Below are 12,807 nucleotides of genomic sequence, written 5' to 3' on the forward strand. Positions count from 1 at the left end.
CTCCCAGTTACCCCATCCCCCCACCCATCTCCCCTCCAGCAGCCCTCCATTTGTTTCCTAAGGTTAAGAGTCTCTCACGGATTTTCTCCCTGTCTGATGACTTCCTATTCAGTTTTCCCTCCCTTCCCCTATGGTCCCCTTCCTTGTTTCTTATTGTATGTTTAAATGACTGCACAGCTCTTTGGCTAGCCTATTCTTGGAGGGTAAAGGGGCATTTTTATCTCCCTACACTATATAACTTTAGCACCCAATGTTGTATGGAAGCTAGTATCCTCACAAGAAATAAAACCTACCAGTCACTGCTTTCATTTTCTCAATTCTAAATATCTTGGAAGGTAAATCTTCCACCAAACACCTTTTTTTTTCTTTTTCTTTCACCAAACACCTTTTTAAGCAACATAATTTCAGTTTCTTTAATCTTTCCTCCTAGATGCTATTCTAGGTGCACATCGTTCTCCATGGTTGTGGTTTCTGAGCCTCCTTTAAGTTCTTTTGATTACTGTATAATGACAGAGCCCAAATTTGATTGCCAAATTTGAATAGTATCTCCAGTATGAAAAAATTGAGGGACCATCTTTATTAATGTGGCTGACTTGGGCTTATGAGTGGTGATGATGAGAATAATGATCATATTGCTAGTGTTTATTGAGCACTTACTGTGTGCCAGATCTCATCCAAGCATTTGACAGACCTTATCTCACTGTCTTTCCAGCAGCCCTCTGGGGTCAATGACATTATCATTACCTTCTTATGGATAAGGAAATGAGACTCAGACACATTAAGTAAACTACAGGTTTGTGCTGGATCTGAAAGCAAGATCATTTAACTTAAAACTGTAGTCAATTAGTTGCTAAAAATTAGTAAAATTTAGGAGCGCCTGGGTGGCCCAGTTGGGTTAAGCATGTGACTCTTGATTTTGGCTCAGGTCATGGTCTCGGGGTCATGGAATCAAGCCCCACGCTCAGCAAGGAGCTGGCTTTTTCCCTCTCCCTCTGCTCCTCCCCCTGCTTGTGTTCTCTCTTTCTCTCTCTTTCTCAATAATAAGTAGATCTGAAAAAAAACCTGCAAAACTTATAACTTGTTAAAATTTAGGGTGTAACAGAAACAGTATATGCTTTTGAACTTTTAAAATTTAGCCTCATCCTAAAACCAACCTGCTCTCAGCCTAGATTATTGCGCTTAGTCCCCACTCACTGTGTAGATAACAGATTTTGAAGAAGTCAAAAAGCCTGAGTATAATTAGGAAGTTTCAAGTCAGCTTAGTTTATTAACTATATGCCACTGCTACTCGATTACTGGAGGCCTTGCAGTGTTCCAGGAATGCTAAGATGCAAACCGTGATCTCTAGGACTTTATACCTGTTGATAGGTAGAAGTCCAGTATACCCATAGTGCACTTAACCTGTGGAGGATTTAAAAAAGATTATGCCCAATTAGGATTATCAGGAAACGTGTGGAAGCTGTAGCATTTGAAAGGGACATCAATGACTACTTAATTCAAATTAAGTAACTGAATTAATTTATTAATTTGAGAGAAAGAGAGAGGGATCTCTGTGGCCTTGGGGTTTCGACATTAGCAAATGAAAGAAAGCTTAGTATCTGTTCAGCAGGAGGTTTGATTTGGTCAAAATAGAAAACGGATGTGGGAACTGACAAATTCAGTTCACTCAGGGGCTCAAAAGGTCTCATATAGGAAGTGAGGAGTTCCTTACTTAATTTTATGAATCTTGGAGGTAGTGTAGGTTGATTGTATATGGGCAAGCAGTGGCTGGAGCTCTGCTTCAAGGAACGAATCTGGCGCAGGTGTTTGGGATGCCAAAAAGAAACAGGAATGGATGAGTTAGGAGACGTCGTCAGTTGAGGTCAGATGGGACCTCAACGTCAGTTGAGGGAAAGAAAAGTCTGTCTCTAGAGCGGTGGTCACAAAAACAAGAACTAGATTTCTGGTATGAGAAGGACCTTAGCAAATCAGACTGAATGAATGAATGAATGAATGAATGAATGAATGAATGAGAAGGAGGAGTAACAATCTCAACAGAAGCAGAAAGGGGATGCTATTGATGTAAGTAATTATGTTAGCAAGGAGAGAAGGCTGAGATCATGGGACAAGCTGAATTTGTAGTATTTATGGGGTGTAAAGAAGAGGTGTAGATCTGGCGTTTGTAGAGCTGAGAGACAGAAGAGTTAATTGGGTAGTCATTGGGGAAGGATGAAGCCATGGAGGCAAAGGAGATGTCCAGAGAGAATGAGTAATAGGAAAAGGAAATGGGTCTAGAGCACTACTTCCTTAGGAGTCAGGAGGACGGATATCAGCCAGCAAAGAAGCAAGCAGAGGAAGAGTGTGCTGTCTTCCAAAGCAAAATGTGACACTTGTTTCAAAAAGATCTTCGGGCAATACTGTTTCTGCCTGGGAATCAATAAAGAACTAACCCTACATAAACAGTGCTAAACACGATACGGTTCTGGACTCTTTGGGAATTGCATTATAGATGCATAACTTCAAAAGGCAGAGGAACACCTAAAACCTTACACAATTCCCTGTTGCAGTTTGGAACTGGTATGAGGAAGGGAAAAAAAAATGCCTGTTTTCGAGGTGGTGTTCTTCAGACCAAAAGCATGCTTAGAATTCTGGAATTTAAATGTGCAAACTGGAAGGGACCTTAGTGATAACCTAACAGCCCTATTTTATACAATAAAAATCTTATGTTCCAAGAGCTGCAACAAGTTGAAGGCACAGCTGTTTCTAGAACCCAGATCTTCTGGGGCACCTGGCTGGCTCAGTCAGTGGAACGTACAGCTCTTGATCTCAGGGTTGTGAGTTCGAACCCCACATTGGGCATAGAGATTACTTAAAAATAAAATCTTAGAAAAACAAAATAGAACCCAGATCTCTGCTTTCTACTTCAGATATACTTTTTCCATACTTATAAGCCACGTTTACCTACAGTTTCCCGTTCTCCTTCCTAGTCTTGATATTGACAAGTTCACTTACTGACATAAGGATGGGTTTCAGCACATGGCTCCTCGTTTTCCATCATGAGCCTGTTTCATATTTCTGTTTCTCAAGTGTGTAATCCCATAGCTATCCCATTGGGATTTCTTTACCCTTCATCATTTCTGCCATCTCTGTGAGGGCTAATCCTTTATTCTAGGCCATGTTTCTGGCACTGTTAAAGACAAGTTTATAGCAACTGAAGACCTAGAGATATACATTACAAGGTATAGTCTCCCTCTTAAAAAAAAAAAAAAAAGGATTTGGCATAATCAAGGCAAAGGAGGAAGACAAATCAAATCTTGGTGTCAGCAAAGTTTCTTCTTCTGTGTTCCCAGGGTTGGGATCTTGGATACTCCTTGTGTTGGGAGAGACTGGTTCCCAAACAAAGCAGCCCCATTTATCTTGATGTGAAACTTCAAAGGAGGTCTCTGAAATCTGGGAGAAGGCAATGAAGGGAACAGCATTTGCCATGGGAGCAAAAGCCTATAAAACAATGGGAAAATATGAAAGGCTTATATATCTTCAATTAGTCCAACTGGAAAGGACTCAAGTACCAGGGGCACAGTGAGGCTCTGTGTTTTATTGTCAGATGCTTCTGGCCTAGATTTTGTCCAGTAATGAACTCAAAATAGCGGAATCCCATTGGGTAAACTCTAAATGAAAGCTAGGAAGAACACTGAAAAATGGCTGGGTATTTTTTGATACCACTCCTAGAAAATCCTATATCCATTCTCCTAGAAAGACCTCTTGATAAGTATTGCAAGCCAATTTAACACTGTGCCCTCTTGTAATTTTGCAATGTTGTGTTTTGCTATTGCTTCCCCCTTTTAACTTCTCTGGCATTGCTAGGCAACTCCATGTCTTGCAGATAGCAGCGCTGATTACATTCTCTGTTTCCATGTAAAATCTCCCCTCTCCACTTAAAAAAAGGGGGGGGGGTTGGGAGAACAAAAAGACCAATAAAAGTCACAAATTTCAAAGGAACTGGGAAGAACACAACTTCCTAAATGACGAAACCTGAAGAGATTATATACCAATTTTTTGTTGAGAAAGAACTTATATTTTAGCAGCTACCTTTCTGAAAAGAATTTAATAAGCACAACCTTTTCTTCCAAGTCATTTTGGTTGAATCAATAGGGGGAAAAAAAAAAGCTGTCTCTCCCTGAACAGTTTTCTTCTGTACTTAATGAAAATTGCTGTCTACTACGCACTGCAATTATGTTTCCTAAGGTCGGTATTAATAGAGGAATAGTGGAAAGTGGAGCAAGAGGAGTGTAGGCCAGACCAATACATAAGGGCAATTAAAGTTGGAAACAAAATGGCCTCTGGTATTGAAAAATAGATGCATTGCTTCCCTTGAGCTCTTCAAGGCTGAGCTCAAGCACAGGGCTTGACTTAATGGCTTTTGATTGAGTTTGCAAAATAACTCCTGCCACTCTAGTAAGAGGGAAGGATGCCAATAGACGAAGGACAGTAGGACCACATTTGAGCGGTGGTAGAGAATTGTCTGTGTTCTTGTAGGAAGTTGGTCATAACTGCTTATGTATCTTTGGCCAACATGTTCCCTGTTTCAGCACTCCCAGAAAATTTTGATATTCTTTTTGCTTAACATTTTCTTCCTTCAAAGTACTAATGGGAAATGCGTAAGACCCAGGAGTGTTTGGAGTAGACACGGAATCTTTTGTATTTCCAAATTGGAAGCAATAAGTCCTTGCAGTTGTTAAAGGCTGCAAAATGCCTTTGGTCTTTCTGGTAATTTGGCCCCGTCATCTAAGAGTTCAAATAAGAAGAAAAAGGATTGTGTGTTTTCACGCAATTTAGCTTGGAAAACCCAGAGCTAGAGTTCTTTCCTGCAAAAGGCACAATTTATTTGACATGAGTTACTGTGTTTGCACAGACATGGCTATACCTCTTAGTAATGTACCCTTTCAGTTCTGTGCACAAGCCAAGGGTCCTCTTTCATTTGTTCTGCCTCATTTCATTTGGAAATATGGGAACTCTTCTTCCTGGTGTTTTTCCTCTGTTAACATCTGGAGTTGAGAGGTAATCCCAACCGGGGAATCGCGCCCCTGATAAATAGGCGGGGAGTGTTCAGTACCAGAGAAATTAAGATATTTAACGTAACAAACAGGCAAACACACACACACAAACACCCCCCGAAAAACAACCAACAAGAACCAGCAAAATACGTCCTTGGCAATCAAGTTAATGCAGCCTGTGGGAAGCTCGAGTTATCAATAAGCAAAACCACTTCTTTATTGTTCAATAAAAACAGGGGTTCCCTTAACAACGCTCCATGGCTCTTATCTTATTCTACCTTGGAGATATTGAACTCTAATGAGTGAAATAATGCGTATTCCAATGTGTTATGGGAAAAGTCTCAACTCCGGTAAACTAATATTTTTCTTAAAGAATATCATTTCAGAGCTTTCATTGTTTGTGATTTCCTTCTTAAACAACTGGAGTCCCTCTCTGGGGATAAAAGGTTAATGGATTGTGTTGAGAAAAGGGAGAAGAGTAGAAATAAAAATGTATTAAATCTTTAAAGTTTGTATCCAAGAACTTTGCTGTGCTAGTGATGGGGATTTGAATAGAGCTTTTTCCAGAAAACCATTAATTTTGAAGTTACCCTCGATGATTCACAAATCACCAAGGTACATTTGGGAAGCATATATTTTAGTTCACATAACGCAGAAATAATCCATCTCTCAGGTGTTCCATTGACAGTTTGTGGGTTTAAAACTCACTTTTATAGAAATGTTCTTCCATCCCACCCAGATTTCATCTTGTTCATCACTCTGCTTCTCAGAGAGGACTGACCTATTGTTACAAAGTTTTCAGGAAAATAGTATGAATTCTTCCCTAAACTTGTGACAGAGTATAAAGACCTTGTTTCTTGTGTCCAGTTTGACCTTAGATACAAAGTGTTGGTGTGCATTTGCACTCACTCCATCCTTATTAGAGATGGAAAGCAGCTCACCGTTTATGTAATTGGTTTTTTTTTTAATTAAAGATTGTATTTACTTATTTAACAGAGAGAGAGAGACCGTGAAAGCAGGAACACAAGCAAGAGGAATGGGAGAGAGAAAGCAGGTTTCCTGTGGAGCAGGGAGCCCGATGCAGGGCTTGATCCCAGGACCCTGGGATCATGACCTGAGCCCAAGGCAGACGCTTTATGACTGAGCCACCCAGGCGCCTCCATTTATGTAATTGTTAATAACAGTTCCTGATAGGGACCGGCAATGTTGTAAACACTAAATTCTTTACCAGTGCCTTCGGACTTTTCCCATTTTTTCTATTCATACAGCACTCAGAAGTATGTTTGAAGTAGGAATGATAAGAATCTAAAAGAAACCCTGAAGACGATAGTGGTTAAGAGCATGTGCTATCAGTGTTAGATGGTACCACGTTTGTTTGAAATCTGGCTCTCCCTTTATGGAGTCTTTCTGGTACATATGTTTCCTCGCTGCCTTGTACCTCAGTTTTCCCAAGTGTAAAATAGCCATAATTGTATCTACCCCATGGAACTGTTTTTTTTGTTTGTTTGTTTTTTAAAGATTTTATTTATTTGACAGACAGAGATCACAAGCAGGCAGAGGGGCAGGCAGAGAGAGAGAGGAGGAAGCAGGCTCCTGCTGAGCAGAGAGCCCAATGAGGGGCTCGATCCCAGAACTTTGGGATCATGACCTGAGCTGAAGGCAGAGGCTTTAACCCACTGAGCCACCCAGGCGCTCCTACGCCATGAAATTGTTATGAGGATTACATAGTCTGAGGGCCTGGTATCTAGCCAGTGGTCAGTCAAGGTTAGCTTTCAAAAGGATATATCTAAAATGGCGGCTCTTTCTTTCTTTCTTTCTTTTTTAGTGGAGCAAGTGGCTGTTGATTACTTTTCCAAAAACAAATAGAAAATTGGGAACTTTTATAAATCCAAAAAGACAAAAGGACTGATAATATTAAGAGGCAAATATTGGTCTCTCGTGGAAGAATTTGTTCCTGGCTTGCGTTTCATTGCTTTGTTTTGCCCAAGCTTTATGTTATTCTCTGAGCCAATGGTAGCACTGTGGGAGGTAAAAGTATGATACAGACCCTGGCCTCAGGGCATGATCTACTCACAGCAGGTAATCGGAGTGACTGCTGGAAAGGAAAAGTCACTGATTGGGGCGGCAAGGTTGGAAATGTCATGACTGTTGCCCACGAAGCTGTGAGTGTGATGTGTGAGGGATCCTTCAGGGATCCTTCATGGGGTGCTGTCCTCTAAATAACTCTACTGTGTCTACTCTGGGCTCCCGAGTTTCCCTCTCTCTGCTATCAGACAACGCTATCAAGTTAATTTGCTTTCGTCTGCCAGACACCTCTGTGCTGATTAATTCTAATCTCTGGTGTGGAAGAAACTGGAGAGCTCGAGCGTATTCTGAGTTTCTGTACTTAACACTGAACTTGTGGTACTTCTGAGGAATCCGTGGAGTGGTTATTATCTGGGGGCAACTAAAGAGTATTCATTAGGCATCGTGCACATTCAAAGGATTACTATTTTTTTTAATCAAAATACATTTCAATCTTGTTGCTAGGATGAAGTGGCAAAAGACATTTAGCCCTAATTAAGCATCTGCCAGTAAAATGAAATATGGTTCTACCTTTTAATTATCTACATTTAACATACTATTTTCAATAGTGTGTTGGCCTGAAGAGATCTACGGTCCCCAAAGAAATGGAGGCACGCTTCTGTGAAAATGCTTCCCTGATATCTCAGACTTTTGAAACTTCAGTTCCGTGTCCCGATTCATGTGTCCTTACGAGAGCCTTGCTTTAGACGTCGTTCTAACTAGATAAGGGGAGAGACTTCTAGTCCCAGGTGGAATGAAGCTTCTAGTGCCGCCAAGAAGTGGGAAGCCACTCCCGTGTGGTCCTAAGCGGTCTGCACTCCTGCCATGGTGGTTTTCTTGCCCTGTTGTTGGGGCAAGTTGAGAGGTCTCCCCCTCTAGCCTGTAAGCATCTCTAGGGCAAGAATCTTGAGCATCTAATCTTTAAAAAAAGGTGGGGTAGGGAGGGGTGTGCCTGGTGGCTCAGTGGGTTAAGCATCTGCTTTCATCTCTGGTCATGATCCCAGGGTCTTGGGATCGAGCCCCAAGTTGGGCTCCCTGCTCAGTGAGGAGTCTGCTTCTCCTCTGATCTCTGTCGCTATCTCTCAGATAAATAAATAAAATCTTAAAAAAAAAAATCTTAAGCATCTACTTTGTCACAGTATCCTCAGCTCCTGGCTGAGGGGCAGGCACTTTTGATGCTCTGGGTTACTGTTCTCAAATAATGTATGTTGCCAACCGTGTAACATCTTTGATAGGTTTCCTATGATGTGGGGACTTGTGGCAAGATAAGAACAGAAACAATAATAACGCGGTGTTAGGAAGAAATAAGGTCATGCATGTGATGGCACTAGTAAAAGTCAAGGGCTGTAGAAAGGTATAATAATCAGTAATGATAATAGTGATGTTATTCAAAATATGGGGAAGCTTCTCATTGTGGAAGCCTGCTTTCGAGCCTCTAGCCCTGGACGTGGAAGAGCCCCTTGTCGAAGTGGTAGACTCCCTTCCTCCAGCAGAATGGGTTGTTTCCTGTCTTCTCAGGACACCGTGGAGTAAGGAGGGACTATCTCAGAGGGGACTGAGACACCTCAACAAATGATGGTTCATTAAAGCGGGTTCCTGAATAAGAGATGGTTGCTTTTCAGGAGGAGTTTGATATTTTTCTTCTCCTCTTCTGAAGAATTGAGGAAGGCCCTATGCTACCCATGAAGCTATACTGCAAATAAGTTGGTGGGGTTTTGTTTGTTTTTGAGCTTTGTGTACAGAAAGCAATATCCTCATTCTCTTGACGAATCATCCCCAATCATGAAACACTATGATGTGGAAAACGAAGCATCGGATTGGAGAAACACTGAGCTACCCTGGTCCAGGGAAAGGGCATCAGAGCCTTGGATGAAAAAACAATTCACCAAAACCTGGTTTGCTAGCTTTTGACATCTTCCGTGTGGTTTTCAGATATGAATGATATCTCCGAGGAGGAAGTGGGGTCCTTAACTTCCCGTCTTGAATCCGGTTATCCAGTGTAGTTAAGCCAAGCATTACAGAGGGACCGCCGAAAGACTGACGGACAAGAACCCATGAGGGGCGGCAAGTGTCAGAGAGCTGGGTCCAGTTCCTCCCCAAGTGCCCATCAACAGGTATATGTGAGAGCAGGTTGACAACCGTCCCCACGGCAGGATGCTACCTCGGTGCTTTGTGGAAGTGTGCTAATGAGCAGTAGATAAAAAGCGTGGGACAGCTGTTAGGTGCCAGGCTGCGGTTGGCATGGTGCTGAATGTTCTCCTCTTTCTTCTCCATGCCACAAGTTAAGACTAAGGCTACAGAGCCCTTTTATTAGACGTTGGACAGGAAGAAATGATTTTCCTCCTTTTTCTCGAAACATCGCGCCCCCCCCTCCCCCCGCCGCTGTCTTCTGCATTTCTCTTCTTGGAACACTAAAGCGTCTTCCTTCAATTAGTTTGAAAATTCTGTAACTTTTAGTCTCCCAACAGGATTAGACCTGCTAAGAGTAACTAGTGTTTTCTATCTGATAAATAAGGGGATTACAGCAATAACTGCTGTCAGCATTTTTCTCATTTAAACAAATAAAGCTGACAAATGATGAAGTTCTGTGCTGCTCTGTTATGTTTAGTACATGCAGAGCAATTATTCATCCACTGCCAACGTTAGTCTCCATACAGCTGAACCATCCGACGGCAGAGAAAGCTGATTAGCATATCCATCCCATAGTCATATTTTTATATTCTGGAAGACTCTAGTCCATAACAAAGGCTGATGGTTATAATTTACACAATAATTTAAAGGGTTGGACTTTTCCATGCTTGTTAGAGTTGCACGAGTTCTCAGGTACAGCAGGGCTCTTATTTAAGAGACATCTTCTGTCTGCCTGGGAGTTTGGCGCCCTGCTCGCATTTTCCACGGACAAGTTAGCGGTTATCTCTGGAGGTCTCGGAGTGGATGGCCATCTCTGCAGCCCCCACTGGAAGAACCATGGTGGAGGGGAGTGGGTGGAGATGTCCTGAAATAGAGCTGCTTCCCATGGATGTTTGTCACGCGCACAGTTGTGTGTGCGTGTGTGTGTATATATATCACTAGACAGCTAGAATGGAGATTGGAGAGAGAATACACTATTTAAAATTTTTTTATTCAGTAGAATTATTTCTGTCGTGGTAGAGATAAGTATAATAGAAAGTATTCATGGTTTTCCATGAGTTCTCCTAGAGGGAGTGACTTGACAAGACTGGAGGCTTCCTGTGGTAAGAAGGTCTCATCCAGACAGTGTATCTGGGGGTCTGGGGGTGATGATGTACTTGGGCCTCTTAAGCCTGTCACCCCGATGCTCCCTGCTGGGGAAATGCACCGTGTTTAGAAATAGTTGGGTTATATTCATTTGGCTTCTCTGATCCTCTGGGAGAGCCTCTGAGAAGGACTTGTAACGGAGCCATCCTAACATTGAAACTGTTAACTTCCACATGGGTGTTCACCAGCAGTTAGTCTCCTAAGATGGTGGTGGGATCAGTGAGGACCTTCGCGGGGACCGTCAGTGGTCTACAGTTTATATTTCCCAAAGCAAATATGCAGCTGTCTCTCTCTTTGTCTGTGTGTCTGTGTTTAGTTTCTGTATCTGATACCATGACGTCTTGGGGTAGTGCTGCTCCTGGAGGGACTGTCCAGCTAGAGGGCTGGCTGATTCCCAGAGAAAGCCAACAACTGGCTTGTGAGAGTGCCTTTCAAACCAACCAATCCAAAGCCCGTCCCCTTAACCACTTCTTGTATTAAGCTCTTAGACTCCAGGGCGATAGTCCCCTGTCCTCGCTCTCAGCATCAGGTACCTGGCAGCTAAGGATGGCCAGAGCCCACTGAAGTTTTCAAAGGAGCCAATTCTAAGCCTGTTTGCCCAGCCAGTTCCCATGGGAACCACAGTAAAGGCTCTCGCCCCTCTTTCCCCCATACCCCTCTGCCTCCTAGCGTCCCCCGGTTGGTCCTGCATGGTATGTTCTGCCTATTGTCTCTAGGGATTTCTGAGTGTAAATGTCTCCTTTTCAGGATGGTTGTTTCCATCTGATGTGCACCTTACCACACCTCAGTAAAACAAACCCTGGGTACCCTTAAAACACTGTGTGCCTAGGGGCACCTGGGTGGCTCAGTGGGTTAAAGCCTCTGCCTTCGGCTCAGGTCATGATCCCAGGGTCCTGGGATCGAGCCCCACATTGGGCTCTCTGCTCAGCAGGGAGCCTGCTTCCTCCTCTCTCTCCGCTTGTCTCTCTGCTTACCTGTGATCTCTGTCTGTCAAATAAATAAATAAAATCTTAAACAAAAACCACCGTGTGCCTAGAGGAAATCATAGCAAGTTTTGATGTTTTGATGTCAAAACTCCCTACTTCATAAACAGGATCATCCTGAACCATCTTGAAGGGGGTGTTTGTCTCCATTTCCAACCTAGATGAAGCTGGTAACTTAGATGTTCTCATAAGATTGGGAATGAATAAATACATAGAATAGAATAGGTCCCCATTAGCTTGAACACATTTCTAGATTTTTAAAAAATTTATTTGCAAAAGAGCAAGTACGAGCGAGCAGGGGAAGGGACAGAAGGACAAGCAGATTTCTCAAGCTTATAATTGAATGCTTCTCTGAGAGACCCCTGATCCCTAAATGGTGGGCATAATCTGTCTCAGTAGGTACCTTCATCCTGTGACAGGACCTCTGACACCTGGGTGCAGTGATTGGGTGTTCTCTCCCTTCCCTTGCACTAGTCAAAGTAAATTATCCACTGTTTGCCTCGGATCAAAAAGAAAAAGAGTACACAAGCCCTCTGTTCGAAGCCCAGCTCCTTAGTTTTGTTTATTTCAACTTACTTTTAAATCCCCAGCATGTGCCACCACGCTCCCATTTACTTTCTGTCCTAACCATCCTGCTTTGTCCGATGGCATGATTTTGATTCTCCTGGTCTCTTTCACCCGCCAACCCCACCACCTCCTCACCTTTTCCTCCCTCTCATACTTTGTATTTCTTTAAGTGCAAAGACGAAAACACTACTGCCCTTCAGAACCCCTCTAAGGCTTCTTTCCTCTTTAGGAAAGGGGCACAGCTTTTGGGACACTCACATCTCTGCCAGGCAAAAAAGGCTCCTTCTGCACTGGCCCAAACTGGGAAACATGGCTTGTCAACTGTCATCAGGCTGATTTTTTGTATGTGGTCCTTTCTCAGAATTGAGAGAGTCTAACTCCCATTCCCCACGGTGATTTATGTGGTCATAAAACTCTCTCTCATCACACACTGTAAGTAACATGCTGTGGATCGGGGAGACAGAAGTGTCTCCTCAGCCTTGACCAATCCTACACCCGTCTTCTTGTTCTTTAAATCCTGTCACCACCCAGGATAGAATCACGCTCCACCTCCTCCATCAGGAGCCCCCGGCTCATTTAATTACACTGATGATTCTGTCCCGTGAATTCCTTTTGAATTTAAAGGGAAAAGCACAATTGTGCACCTAATTTTTCTTTAAATGTTCCCTGCATTAGTCTTATTTCCGTAATGAAGTATAAGCACCTAAAATACAAGGACAGAATTTTAATTTTTGAGACAGACCTGTACGTGGGCTGGGTTTTCAGGAAGACAGATCCAGATTCAAACCCCAGATCTGCCATTATCAGACCATGTAACTGCAGACAAATGAATTCGTCTAAGGCGGTTCTTCAGACTGCCTAGTGGGGATGCGAGAGTTTCTCCT

At 42.8% G+C, this 12,807-nt stretch overlaps 1 protein-coding gene across 10 annotated transcripts in view; it reads left to right on the forward strand.

The window, feature by feature from the left end:
- UNC5D (unc-5 netrin receptor D) overlaps window positions 1-12,807 on the forward strand; it is a 558,362-nt gene that overhangs the window by 317,979 nt on the left and 227,576 nt on the right. The gene's annotated exons all lie outside the window — the stretch shown is intronic.

Source organism: Lutra lutra, chromosome 2 (assembly GCF_902655055.1).
Source record: "Lutra lutra chromosome 2, mLutLut1.2, whole genome shotgun sequence".
Lineage (NCBI taxonomy): Eukaryota > Metazoa > Chordata > Mammalia > Carnivora > Mustelidae > Lutra > Lutra lutra.